Genomic DNA, 673 nt, shown 5'->3' on the forward strand with positions numbered 1-673 from the left:
TATCAAGCTAAAACACGTGGCAGCAATTTTACGCTCGCGAATATAAATACTCGCTCGGGAATGCTTATATATTCATTACGAACGGCGCTCTAATTACGACTATAACACTTTTTAGAAAATTGGAGACGGAATAAAGGATTATTGTTAGTTTTTAACATGGTGACGGACATTCTAACCTAATAGTTTTCCTCGGGAGCAACTTCTTTTTCATGTGTAGATGATATAGATTACATATTTATATCTAATTGTGTTGGCATGTTTGCGCAATGCACCCACGAAGGCGATTTTCACATGAGATTATAGTTGAGATTTATAAAGGGCCTTAAGACGAAATTTGTTATGATACTGCTTGATATCAAAGTTTTTTTGGCAAGAAATTTGGCAAAATTTGGCAAGAAACTTGAAAATATTCTAGGAGCATCAACTATAAATATAATTTTATATCTATCATTTATTGAAACATGTTTAGCTGAATTGAAACATACCAATTACTTATTGAGATTTAATTTTCAAAATCTAAAATATAAAATTTCCCCAATATTCAAGATGGATTCACTTTACATACCTTGAGCTGCACATTTTGAATCTCGCTAAACCAAAAAAGCTCATCCAGTACCGGCATACACATGGGGTCCAGCAGAACCCCAGCGGTGTTTAAATGCTCTCTCCATGG

Source organism: Ctenocephalides felis, unplaced genomic scaffold (genome assembly GCF_003426905.1).
Source record: "Ctenocephalides felis isolate EL2017-DRISC unplaced genomic scaffold, ASM342690v1 CF-g0.4_SCAFFOLD_03570, whole genome shotgun sequence".
NCBI classification, from domain to species: domain Eukaryota; kingdom Metazoa; phylum Arthropoda; class Insecta; order Siphonaptera; family Pulicidae; genus Ctenocephalides; species Ctenocephalides felis.